This window comes from Desmodus rotundus, chromosome 9 (genome assembly GCF_022682495.2).
Source record: "Desmodus rotundus isolate HL8 chromosome 9, HLdesRot8A.1, whole genome shotgun sequence".
NCBI lineage: Eukaryota > Metazoa > Chordata > Mammalia > Chiroptera > Phyllostomidae > Desmodus > Desmodus rotundus.
The window spans coordinates 89,183,397-89,195,380 of NC_071395.1; the positions used below are offsets into that span (position 1 = coordinate 89,183,397).

Sequence of the window (11,984 nt, forward strand, 5' to 3'; positions counted from 1 at the left end):
GGCAAATAAATCCATCCTTTCCCAATGCTGACATGTCACCTTTAACACAGAGTGGTAGATGTTGGTCTGTTCCTAGACTCTCTGCTCTGCCCCCTTAGAGCTGGCGCGTCTGTTTACTCCCAGGCCTGCATGTCCGCAGTGGGGCATGGTTATCGTTATCGTGCTGTCACAGCACATCTTTCTTTTCAAAAGCTGTTTCTGAGTATGATAGTGTTTCCTTTCCAAGTTAACTTTAGAATTATTTCACTGAATTTTAGAATCCTGTTGGGGTTTTTTGAATTTGCATTAAATGTATAGATTACATTATAAAGGAATTGACAGCTTTTCTGTATTGTCCTTCTGTCCATGAAGATGGAATGTCTACATGTCTTCGAGGCTTCTTTCCCCCTCTGTCAAGATATTACCATTTTCTTCATCCAAGCGCTCTACTTTTCTTGTTAAATTTATCTTCTGGGTATTTTGTATTTTTAATGTAATGTGGGAGAATCGTTTTTCCCTTTATATTTTCTAACCAGTTTTTCTAGGTATATAGTAAGGCTACTGATTTGTGTGTATATCCACACTTACTGTTTATATCTTAATTTGTGTATATCCAAGAATAGTACAAATTATTTTCAATTGATTCCCTGTGGTTTTCCCAGTAAAAAACACACACACACACTCTATAAATAATATATCTGCTACCTCCTTCAAATATTTATTATAACTTTTTATTGCATTGATGAGTACTTCAAAACTTTGTTGAATAATATCGTAGTCATCACTTTCTTCTATTGGTATTCCTCATTAGTAGAAGACACCTCAAATGCTCCATTTTCAAGTGACTAAAGACCTGATTTTGTTTCAAATACATTGAGCTAACTTTATTTGCACACCCACACCATTTTTTACCTTAGGAATCTGACAAATATTTCTATTCTATTGTGACTTTCTTCATATAGATAATCTGATTGTGTCTTCCATGTATTTTATCTTTTCTCCAGTCATTTTTATCTCTAACTTTTTCCTTTCCATTCTAGGAGACGTTTTGCACATTACGTCACTGATTTCATTTTCAGCAGTATCACCTCTGCCTTGGCGCCTCCCAGTGAGGATTTGATACCGAGGAATTATTAGTAGTTAACTCCTACTTTGGTTCTTCCTGTTGTTCTTTCATCTTAGTCTCCTCATGTCTTAAAGTTTCCTGATTCACAGGGACCATTTCTTTTGTATTTTTGTGAGAGCGCCTAACTGTTGCTTCATATCGTCTTCGCAATTCGTTGTCATCATTATTTGCAGTAAGCTCTTCCTCTGAGCATTGATAAGGGGAAGGTTGTTTTTGTTTTATTTTTAATTATTATTTTTATTATTCAATTAGAGCTGACATTCCATATTATATTAGTTTCAGGTGTATAACAGTGGTTAGACATTATATAACTTATGAAGTGTTTCCCCCCAATAACTCTAGTACCCACCTGGCTTCACACAGAGTTATTACAATATTACCGACTGTACTCCCTATGCTGTACTTTACATGCCTGTGACTATTTCGTAACTGCCAACTTGTACTTCTTAGTCCCTTCACCTTTTCACCAAGTCCCCCAATGCCCTCTCATCTGGCAACCAGGGAAGATATTTTTATTATGAAATATTTAACATTCAGAAGATTGACAATAATATAATGAATACTTGTTTAAGTAGGACCGAGTTTTCTCAAATTTTAAAATTTCTTGCCATATTTGCTTCATATTTTTTAGTGTTAAAAATTACAAAGCCAGTTGGTGGCAAACAGCCTCCAGATGGCTGCCCCCCCCCCCCCCCCCCCCCCCGCTGTGGCCCTCACTTCCTTGTACTCTCACCCTGTGAATCCCCCACACACACACACTGTAGCAGGGCTGGTCTGACTGGCCAATGGCATAAGGGAGAAGTGATGAAACACATTTTCCAAATTAGCTTACAAACAGACTAAACTCTCATCTTGGTCATTTACTCTCTTTCTTTTAAATCATTTGCTCTGGGGAAAGCCAGCCGCTGTGTTTGGCAGACACTCAGGCAGTCTATGGGAGGCCCACATAGCAGGAACTGAAGTTTTCAGCCTAAAGCAGTAAGACTGAGACCTGCCAACAACCAGCAAGTGAGCTTGAGGCAGGTCCTCTCCAGGTGAGCTTTCAGCTAAGACGGCAGCGCTGGCCCACAGCTTGACTGACACCTCCTAAGAGACCTGAGCAGATTCCTGGGCCACAGAACGTGTGATTATTAAATGTTTATTGTTTTAAGCTGCTAAATGTTGGTATAATTTGTTTTTTACAGCAATGGGTAACTAATACACAGTTGAAGTACCCATAGGCCCCTGTGTAATACATTTTTCTATTCTTCCTAGAAGTAATTGTTATGCTGAGCTTAGAGTTTCTACCATTCTCTTGGATGTTTTTTCTTACTATGATTAAGCAAACTACTATAGTGATATTATAAACTTTACTATAAGTTGCCCTGGGTAGTTCCGTTGGTTAGACCATTGTCCCAGTACACCAAGGATGTGGGTTTGATCCCTTGTTAGGGTGCATACAACAACCAACCACTGAATGCATAAACAAGTGGAACAACAAATTGATGTTTCTCTCGTTCTCTCTCTCTCACTCTAAAATCAATCAATAAAAAAATTTTAGATTGACTTCCTGTAAAATGGTGGCATAGGTAAACATGGCTTGCTTCCTAGCACAACCACATCAAAAGTACAGCTAAAATATAGAACAACCAGCACTCAGTCAGAAATTGAGTTGAATGGGAGTCTGACAATTACGGCATTAAATAAACTACATCCATCCAGACTGGTAGGAGGGGCAGAGACATGGAACAGGCTGGTCCCACATCCACGTATGGTGGATAAAAATTCATGAGAGATATCTCAGGAGCAAGGAGTCCCAGCCCCACACCAGGCCCCCCAGCCCAGGGTTCCAGTGCAAGGAAGATAAGTTCCCATAATTTCTGGCTGCAAAAACCAGTGGGGATTGAGTCAATGGAAGAAACGGCTAGAGCCCCAAGCAGGTCCTCTTAAAGAACCCACATATGCAATCACCTTCTCAGACTCACTCCCTCTGAGCCCCAGCATGGGTAGCAGCTTGAAAGGCACCAGTGGCATACAGGCAGAAAGTGAAGTGTCTGGCATCAAGGCAAGCAGAGGTCATTGTCCCTTTTCTAAACCCTCCCCACACAGCACCATAGAACCAGCAATCTGGTGCCATAACTGAGACTCCATCACCCTGGCTAACACTGTTTGACCTGCCTTGGAGATCCCCTGAGACTCTACCTGACCCAAATTAGTAGCAGTCACAGCCAATCCTTGTAGCTGACTGGCCTGGGTAAATCCCTCCCATTGATCTGCTAACAGCAACCAAGGCTCAACTACAAGAGGAGGGTGTACTCAGCCCACACAAAAGGGACACCTCAGGTACCCAGCTTGGGTGGTAGGGGAGGCTGTGCCACTGGACCTTACAAGACACCAGCTACATTAGGCCACACTACAAAGACATGGAGTCAAAGCAGCTCTACCTAATACACAGAAACAAACACAGGGAGGCTGACAAAATGAGGGACAAAAATACATGGCCCAAATGAAAGAACAGATCAAAACTCCAGAAAAAGAGCTAAATGAAATGGAGATAAGCAATCTATTAGATGCAGAATTCAAAACACTGGTTATAAGGATGCTCAAGGAGTCCTGGCTGGTATGGCTCAGTGGTATTTAAGCACAAGACTGCAAAGCAAAGGGTCGCCTGTTTGATTCCCAGCCAGGGCACATGCCTGGGTTGCAGGCCAGGTCCCCAGTGGAGGGTGTGTGAGGGGCAACCAGCCATTGATGTTTCTCTCTCTCTTTCTCTCTTCCTTCCCCTCTCTAAAAATATATATATATAATAAAACATTTTTTAAAAGGGATGCTCTTAATGAGGACCCCAGCAGCATAGAAAAGATCCAGTCAGAAACTAAGTTTACACTAATTGAAATAAGAACAATTTACAGGGGAACAACAGTAGGGGAACAACAGTAGAGTGGATGAAGCCAAGAATCAAATCAATGATTTGGAACATAAGGAAGCAAAAAACCACCAATCAGAAGGACGAGAAGAAAAAAGAATCCAAAAATGTGAGGGTAGTACAAACAGCCTTTAGCACAACTTCAAGAGGTCCAACATTCACAGCATAGGGGTGCCAGAAGGAAAAGAGAAAGAGCAAGAAATTGGAAATCTGTTTGAAAAAATAATGAAAGGAAACTTCCCTAATTTGGTGAAGGAGATAGACATGCAAGTCCAGGAAGCACAGAGAGTTCCAAATAAGAAGGATGCAAAGAGGCCCACTCCAAGACACATCATAATTAAAATGCTAAAGTTTCAAGAGAAAGAGAGAATCTTAAAAACAGCAAGAGAAAAGCAATTAGTTACCTACAGAGGAGTTCCCATAGGAGTGTCAGCTGATTTTCAAAAGAAACTTTGCAGCCTAGAAGCGATTGACAAGAAATATTCAAAGTCATGAGAAGCAGGGATCTATAGCCAAGATTGCTCTACCCAGCAAAGCTGTCATTTAGAATCAAAGGGTAGATAAAGAACTTCTCAGACAAAAAAAACTAAAGGAGTTCATCATCACCAAACCATTATCATATGAAATGTTGAAGGGGCTTATTTAAGAAAAAGAAGATCAAAACTGTAAACAATAAAATGCCAATAAATACATATCTAACAACAATTGGATCTAAAAAAACTAACTAAGCAAACAAGAACAGAGACAGAATCATGGATATGGAGAGCGTTTTGATGGTTGCCAGATGGGAGGAGGGTGTGGTGGAATGGGTGAAGAGGTGAGGGATTAAGAAGTGCAAATGAGCACTTACAGAATAGCCATGGGGATGTAAAGTATAGTATAGGAAATGGAGTAGCCTAAGAACTTATAAGCGTGACACATGAGGTGTGCTGGGTGGAAGGGGGCAAAGTGGGAAAAATGGGACAACTGTAATAGCATAATAAATAAAATATTAAAAGAAAAATAAAAAAACTTATAAGTTAATTTTGAGCATTTTAAAGAAAATTCTAACTCTAAATTTTAAACATTGAATATAAATATGTACTTGTAGATCAATAAATTATTTTTTAAGAAAGCATAAGGAAATTGGTAAATTTTTCCTTTCTTAATTTGTGTAGTTCCTCATGTAATGTTACAGTGAAATGAAATAAAAATGTATGGTCAACAGAAATAATGATTATAATAATAGCTGGCACCTAATGAGTACTGTTCCAAGTATTAAATCTTTACATCAAAATATGAACATATATTGATACTTTTTTAATCCTAATTTTTCAGATGAGAAACTGAGGCACGGAAAGGTGAAGTAACTTGCCCAGAGTTATTCAGCTGTATGCCTGGTAGGGAGATCTGAAACTTTATTCCTGTAGGCTCTGAGTTCCTGGTGCTTTTGTCTTTCTTGGTTGCTGCACTGGATTCCCACTAACCACGCCTCTGGGACAAGGGCACACTAAGATGTGCCCCTAGTGAATCCCTAGGTATCTAGACTTTGCCCTCTTTCTCCATTGAGTAGCAGAGCCATTTTTCCCTTGGCAATCACATCTGTGGCACCCTCTTGGCTGGGGCTGCTATAACAAAGTACCATAGGCTGGGCGGCTTGAACAACAGACATGTATTTCCAGGGCTGGACGTCTGAGATTAGAGTGCCAGGATGGTTAGGTTCTGGTGAGAACTCTCTACCTGGTTCGCAGATGGCTGCCTTCTTGCTTTGTCCTCACATGTGCTCAGATGGGGGAGAGAGAGAGGTAGAGATAGAGGGAGAGAGAGGGAGAGGGAGAGGGAGAGGGAGAGGGGGAGAGAGAGAGGTAGAGATAGAGGGAGAGAGAGGGAGAGGGAGAGGGAGAGGGAGAGAGAGAGAGAGAGCGAGCTCGCCTGCCTCTGGACTCTCCCCCTTAATATAAGAAATATAAGAATATTAATCCCACCATGGGGGCTTTACCCTCATGACCCCGTCTAAACTTAATTACTCCCAAAGGCTCACTTCCTAATGGGTTAGGGCTTCAACATATACATTTTTGGGTAATATAAGCATTAAGCTCATAACAGTGACCCCTTCTCTGTCTATTGATTCAGAGGTACTAGGAGTCCCTCAGCCAACGGGCTGCCTCAGCTTCCAATGAATGGAACCATGATAGTGTTTATTAGTTGAAACATTTCTCCCTTGGGCTCTAAGACCTCTGGACGCACTGAGTCCCAGATCTCTGGCAAGGAAAGCAAAAAAGTATTTCAGTGAATCATTAGGTTCATAGTGGGAGGGACCACTGCCACCTTCTCTTCTTGGTTCCTGGACACGTGCAGTCTGCCAATGTCTAAATCCCGGAGTGGTGGTGCTAGCAGAAGCCCTGTAAGCAAGGAGAGCAAATCCACACCCAGAGCACGGGTCTTTCTTTCCCTGCGAGGAGGAGGCGCTGTCCACACACGAAGTCTTCTTGCAAACAGGGGATTATTGTTTTGCCTCCAGAGTGCGACTTTCCTCTTGGAGAAGCGCCCTCTGCTGGCCTTTCCTAAGATCTGTGGCCAGAACATCCTCTACCTCCTTTTATTTGAGGAGTTTTCAGGTGTTTCCGAGTTTCATTGACGGTGTTTGTGGTTCTGCTTCTCACCCCTCTTGATGCTGTTGTGGGATTTCCAAGAGGAGTAGAGAAAAATGGCAACTTTACTGTATGTTTAATACGGCAACGTGGTAAATTGTAAAATGTGATAATTCTGAATGTTCATATTATCGGATTGTATTTTAGTATTAATTCTGATGTATTTCCTGGCATTAAATGAGTTATGGTTTAAAATTTTCAGCTGTACATTCCTAATCTTAAAAAGGGAGTTGAGGATATTAGTTAACTTTCTCCATTGGTTGCTTACTTGTTTTTTTTTTTTTAAATAAGTGTTTGATTTTGCAATAATTTCAGATTTACAAAAAAGTTGCAAAGATCGAACAGAGGATTCCCATATACCCTTCACCCAGCTGCCCTTGATGTTAACATCTTCCATTACCAAGTACATTTGTCACAACAAGCACATCAACACCGGCACAGTACTGGTAACTAAACTCCAGACTGTGTTCTGATTCCACTAGTTTTTCTACTAATGTCCTTTTTCTGTATCAGGCTCAAATCCAGGATACTATGTTGAATTTACTGTTTAGTAGTTTTTCAAGAGGAGTTAATTCAGTGATATTTTTCTTGTACAAGTTTTGCAAGAAGGGTTTAAACTTTTCAAGCTAGTCAACTGAACCAATCTGAAAAGCTTCAACTCTGATTTTCTTGTAGCACACTAATTTGCAAATAAAATTCACAGACACACAGACAGGCCCCCAAACTCGTACATTTTAACGACAATTTATTGTTCATAATAGTTTAGAGACAGAAACCATAAATTATATTTATTATGTTTCTGTGTTGTAACAGCACAATTGCTTTTTCTATAAACTCTCTTTAGTACTGGAAATAAATGTTTGGAGCCAGCACAGTTGGATCTGCTCACATACCCTCTGGGATACGGACGGGGAGAAAGTTTTGCTTGTGTGGCCCATAGACCGAAAGGAAGAGATGAAACCATCTGTCTACAGCCGTTTTTTTTTCTTTTAAAAGTAAAAGTTAAGCTAGATAAATTCTCCAGTTTTGGGTCAGTTCTTGGCTTTCACTTGCAAAGTCTCATTTGCAATGTTTTCAAAACGCGGAGGTGCACTTAATTTGCAAGGACGATTTTTGCAGGCAATCAATTTTTGCAGACAATCGTCCTTGAGATCAGGTGGTCGAAACCAAAATGGAATCGTGTACGACCCAGATGGGACTCGAACCCACAATCCCCAGCTCCGGAGGCTGATGCCTTATCCATTAGGCCACTGGGTCACCACAGAAGTGAGTTTCTCACAACGTCCTCTTACGCGATGTCATCATCGTGCCCCGCCCCTACGTTCCTCCGGCTCGCGACTGTCGGTGATTATTTTGGGAGCCGCCCCCAAGGGCGGCAGCGTGCGCCTGCGCCCTTCTGCACCTTTGGCCCGGACTTCAGTCCGACACTGGTGCGCCTGCGCGAGGCTCTCGGCGAACTGCTCTCTGGGACTGCGAGCTTCGCTTGTGGGTAGTCTATCTCCGTCTGCTAGGTTTTTTGGAAGATTTTCTGCCCCGGCTGCACGTTACGCGCGGTGGGGGAACTTTAAACAAAATTCCATTGCCTGTGATTCTCCGTTGTAATTTTGTTTACCTAGGCGGGCGGGGCGTCTGCATTTTACAAAGCTCTTCTAGACAGTCCTCAGCCGCTGGCGTTAAGAACCATTCACAGAGCGTTCGGTCCTCCTGCACCCCACTTCAACCTTCCCATTCCTTACAGTCCCTTCCTTCTATTTCTTTCTTGCTTTTATTCAAGGCACATTAATTTGATGACCTACTATGTGTAAACAGGCTTTTCTTTAATTTCACCCTTCTACCCCACTCATCTACATCTACTTTCCTCCCCCTGTCCTCTTTTCTTCCGGATTAAAGGGAAAATGTAGAGGCTTCTGGTCAAGATGGCAAGGTGGGTAAATGTGGTACTTGCATCCTCCCATAACCACGTCAAGATTACAACTAAATTACAGCACCATCGTTCAGAGCACCTGAAATCTAGCAAAATGAAAATCCTTCAGCTAAGGACTTAAAGAACAAGCCACATGGAGACTGGTAGGAGGGGTGGAGACCTGGAACAGGCAGGTCCCATACCTGTGTGGCAGATAAAAATTGGGAGGAACATTTTGGCTGCCGAGGTCTCCCTGAGGAGAGAAGTGTCCCAGCCCCTCCATCCCAAGCACTCCACCCCCATCCCAGGGTTCCAATGCCAGAAAGAGAAGTCCCTGTAACTTCTGGCTATAAAAACTAGTGGGGATTTTGGCTTCTGGAGTTCCAGGCAGATCTTAAAGGGCTTGCTCCCAGGCTTACTCATCTGAGTAAGTCTCCATCCCTCTGATCTCATCCCTCTGAGCTCCAGCACTGGGGCAGCAGCTGGAAAGGCACCAGGGATGTATGGGGAGGAATGAATTGTCTGACATTAGGGGCAGAGGTGGAAGGGCAGCTTTCTGCCAGACAAAATTGCTGGCAGAGGCCATTGTTCCTTTTTTGAGACAACCCCTCCACCCCAACAGAGCCAGCAGGTGGGTTCCATATCTGAGTCTCCATCAACCTGGATACCATCCAGGTGATTCCCTGAGAACCAGCCTCACCCAACTTTTGGGCTCAACCCAAGCTGGTTCTAGTGGCTTTTCCATAGGAATGCCTGTCTTGGCTCATGCTTCAGACTCTCCTAAAATGTCTTAAACAAGCAGCATTTGGCCTCTGTGTGCCCCATACAGCTGGCTAAATGGCTCAAGGCTCTGAATGAGAAGCAGCCAGCCTTGGTTCACAGCTTGAGCTCTCCTAGGCACCTCCAAGCCCAGCATAAGTAGCAGCCATCTGTGGAATGCTTTGTCGCTCGTGCCAGGTGGCCCTGTGCAGAACACAGGTAGCAGTTGACATTGGCCTGTACCTCCCGGGAGGCCCCTGAGCCAGCACCCTGGTGGACAGCTTCAGACAACATTGAAGCACCTACACAAACGTCACATAAAAAGGATGGACTCAGGGGACACCTCATCTCTGCCAAAGTAAGTCTTGCCTTGTAGGGTGGGCCTCTGCACCGCTGGTCTACCACTGTGGTCAGTGGTCACAGCCAGTCCTTACAGATCAGCCTAGGGGTAAATCCTTCCCATTGATTGCCAACAGCAATCAAGGCTCAATTGCAACAGGAGGGTGTGTGTACACAGCCCACATGTGGGGGTGACACACCTGCGGTGCCCAGCTTGTGCGATCAGTGAGGCTGTGCCACTGGACCTTACAGAACACCTACTACATAAGGCCACTCTACCAAGCCTGGTAGATGTAGCAGCTCTACTTAATTCATAGAAACAAACACAGGGAGGCTGCCAAAATGAGGAGACAAAGAAATATGGCCCAAATGAAAGAACAGAACAAAACTAGAAAAAGAGCTAAACAAAATGGAAGCAAGCAATCCACTGGGTGCAGAATTCAAAACACTGGTTACAAGGATGCTCAATGAGCTGAGAGAGAACTTCAACAGCATAAAAAAGGACGTGAAGATCATAAAAAATAACCAGTCAGAAATGAAGGTTATATTAACTCAAATAAAGAATAATTTATAGAGAATCAACAGAATAGATGAAGCTGAAAATCAAATCAGTGATTTGGAATATAAGGAAGCAAAAGACACCCAATCAGAACAGTGAAAAGAAAAAAATGAAGGTAGTGTAAGGAGCCTCTGGGACAACTTCAAGCTTTCCAACATTCACATCATAAGGGTGCCAGAAGGAGAAGAGAGGCAAGAAATTGAAACCCAAAGAGGCCCACACCAAGAAACAATTAACATGCAAGAAGTTAAAGACAGAATCTCTTGCTTTTAGCAACAAGAGAAAAGCAATTAGTTACTTATAAGGGAGTTTCCATAGACTGCCAGCTGATTTCTCAACAGAAACTTTGCAAACCAGAAGGGAATGGCAAAAATTATTCAAAGCGATGAAAAGCAAGGACCTGTAACTAAGATTACTCTACCCAGCAAAGCTATCGTTTAAAATGAAAGGAGAAATTAGTCTTTTCAACTCAGCAAGCTTTTAGTCTCTGCTGGGGCTTCTTCTCCCTGTTCTGAGTTCAATGTTAAAGTGTCTTTAAGAAGAAGAAGGGGAAAAAAGATAAAAAATATGAACAATAAAATGGCAATAAATACACATCAACAATTGAATCTAAAAAACAAATGAACAAGCAGAACAGAAACAGACGCATAGATACAGAGAACATTGTGACAGTTGCCAGATGGAAGGGGGGTTTGGGGGGTGGGTGAAAAGGTGAAGAAGGGATTAAGAAGTACACATTGATTATTACAGAATAGTCCTATCGGGATGTAAAGTAGAGAATAGGAAATATAGTCAGTAATTAAATAATTAGGTGTGGTGTCAGATGGGTACAAGGTCTATTGGGATGATCACTTAGTAATGTAATGTCTAATACTGGGATGTGCTCTGGGAACTAATCTAATATACTGTATGTCAAGTGTAATTTTAAAAACATTTAAATTTAAAAAATAAAGGGAAATGGATATAACAAGGTCTCTAAATACAAAATAATGTGGGTATTTTTAAAATCTTAAACCTAGGTTTTGGATGAAGATTTAGAGACTCTTTGGCTTTTTGCACAATAAATATCCCTATGCTTCTTGCATGTAAAGATGCTGCATTTGTGGTTTTAAAGACTACACAATTTCATTTTCCTTTTGGACACATAATACCTGCTCATTGTAAAACTGTATAAAATAGGGATAAGCCAAATGAAAAAAATTGAAATTGATTATAATCCTACCACTTAGAGTTAAGCACTATTAACATTTTGGTGGGGGGAGGTATTTTTTATTATTTATTTATTTATTTTTTAGAGAGGGGGAGGGAGGGAGAAAGAAAGGGAGAGAAATACCAATGTGTGATTGCCTCTCATGAGGCCCCCACCCAGGGGCCCAGCCACAACCCTGGCATGTGCCCCAGCTGGGAATTGAACCAGCGACCCTTTGGTTTGCAGGCCAGCACTCAATCCACTGATCCACACCAGCCAGGGTTTGGTGTATATCTTTAAAATCTTGTCTGTGTATCATTGTTTTACTACCTGTGGATCTTGAGCCATCCAGGAGATGCTTTCCATTAAATCTAAGACACTGTTAGTGAATAATAATTAATGAATAATGACAATGCTATAAGAATTATTGATTGTATTCAGCCTGGACCCTTGAGTACACTTTTTTTTCTTACAGCCATTTTCAGGGACCTTAATGACCTCAATGTTTTTAAGGCTTGTAATATGGCTTTACTATTGCTAGTGTTCTCTAAATTTCTGCAGAAACACATTCAGGTAAGCAGACGTCTTCTTAATG

At 42.0% G+C, this 11,984-nt stretch overlaps 2 non-coding genes across 2 annotated transcripts; both read right to left on the reverse strand.

The window, feature by feature from the left end:
- Window positions 1-7,824: 7,824 nt before the first annotated feature.
- TRNAR-CCG (transfer RNA arginine (anticodon CCG)) lies at window positions 7,825-7,897 on the reverse strand. Its single transcript has one exon. It is a non-coding gene; the product is annotated as a tRNA-Arg (tRNA).
- A 3,959-nt stretch (window positions 7,898-11,856) lies between these two features.
- On the reverse strand, window positions 11,857-11,984 carry LOC112316627 (small nucleolar RNA SNORA33). Its single transcript, XR_002976027.2, has one exon. It is a non-coding gene; the product is annotated as a small nucleolar RNA SNORA33 (small nucleolar RNA).